The 1625-nt window shown below is 42.3% G+C and overlaps 1 non-coding gene across 1 annotated transcript; it reads right to left on the reverse strand.

The window, feature by feature from the left end:
• Positions 1–509: 509 nt before the first annotated feature.
• Positions 510–628, reverse strand: LOC131167136 (5S ribosomal RNA). The gene has a single exon (XR_009139997.1). It is a non-coding gene; the product is annotated as a 5S ribosomal RNA (ribosomal RNA).
• Between the last annotated feature and the right edge of the window lie 997 nt (positions 629–1625).

Below are 1625 nucleotides of genomic sequence, written 5' to 3' on the forward strand. Positions count from 1 at the left end.
AACTCAAGCAATGTTTTTGGTGACTGTACTCTTGTACAATTTGGGGGGAGGGTGGGGGGGGGGGGGGAATTATCACAGGAGTAGATAGTGTTGGTTATAGTACTATGTCTGTTCGAGCAATTCGAATTGGCAAAAGGGCAAATTACAAATTGTATGCAAAGATATACAAATAATTGCATATTGATTCAAACCAGTATGCATTATGGGTGACCGCAAGATAACCTATGCGGGGTTAAATGATGCAGTCCTCTTTGAGGTTGTTTTTATAATAGATGACTATGGTCTGTGCATTTCATTGGGCGCACACAGCTCCTACACGAATATTTTCACTGTGGAGTTATTATGTGGAGACCATTTCTCAAATGTCAAATGTGGAAGTTGGTGTCGCCAAGGATGGGCAGACGTTGATGCCTAGGGAACAAGTGGCTGAAGTGGAAGAAGACACCCAACCAACATCTCATTATGAAATGGCTGCGTGTGGTATGGATTTTTTTTTTTTTTTTTTAAGAGGGGTGCAACACAAGGACTTCCCAGGAGGTCACCCATCCTAGTACTACTCTCGCCCAAGCACGCTTAACTTCGGAGTTCTGATGGGATTCGGTGCATTAGTGCTGGTATGATCACACCCCTGCTTGTGGTATAGATAAGCAGTACATGAGTGCAGAGTTTGGTTGGGATGATTTGACTGTTGTGGATTTAAATGAAGGTTCGGGATCGTCGTTTCACCCGCCGACGTATGAAATGCCTGTTTATCACACGGATGAACAGTATCGGAGCGTTGAAGTTCCCGCTGATTTGTACACCATTGCAAACATTGTGTTAGACAAGGGGATGAACATTATGAATGATATTCATTTAGAAGACGAGGAAAACTACGAGCAGGAAACTGTTGAAGGGTTAAATGAGTTCACGGATTACGAAAATGTTGCTATCCAGGATGATGTGAATCCGTCCCCTCGTGAAACGAATGATGACATCTACACTGCATGGTTAAAATTGATGTAGAGGCTGCAGATGTGTCACGCCAAGAGGAGCTCCTTGTACAAGTGACTTGTTGGGATGAGTCGTCCGAGCTGTGTAAGGGGATGATCTTTGGGTCCAAGGATTAATTGATAGCTATAGTGTGGATTCATCACGCTCAAACGCACCATGACTTCTAAGACACAGTTATGGGTTGCTAAGTGTAAGGAGGAGTCTGAGTGCATATGGAGATTGCGTACAATATTTCGGAAGAAACACATTTTATTCGAAATCACTTAATATGGTGGTCCGCACATGTGTTTGAATCAACTGCTATCGCAGGACCATAACCAAATTACATTGTTCCTAATTTGTGGGGAGATAGTGAATATGATTAGGGGAGATGCATCTACATCAATTGATACGTTGAAAGAATTCATAGATCGTCATTTCGACTATTCTATCTCGTATAAAAAGGTGTGGTTGGGCCAACAGAAAGTCATTGCTCAAGTCTTCAGCAATTGGGAGATCTCATATTAAGCCTTGCCGAAGTGGATGGAAGCGATGTGCACGTACAATCTTGGTACTGTAGTAAAGCAGAGGTGGATTTCTATTCCATAATACGAAAATTTTGCAACGTTAGTATTTGTATTTTGGTCATTTGC

Source organism: Malania oleifera, chromosome 10, assembly GCF_029873635.1.
Source record: "Malania oleifera isolate guangnan ecotype guangnan chromosome 10, ASM2987363v1, whole genome shotgun sequence".
In the NCBI taxonomy this organism is placed as follows: domain Eukaryota; kingdom Viridiplantae; phylum Streptophyta; class Magnoliopsida; order Santalales; family Ximeniaceae; genus Malania; species Malania oleifera.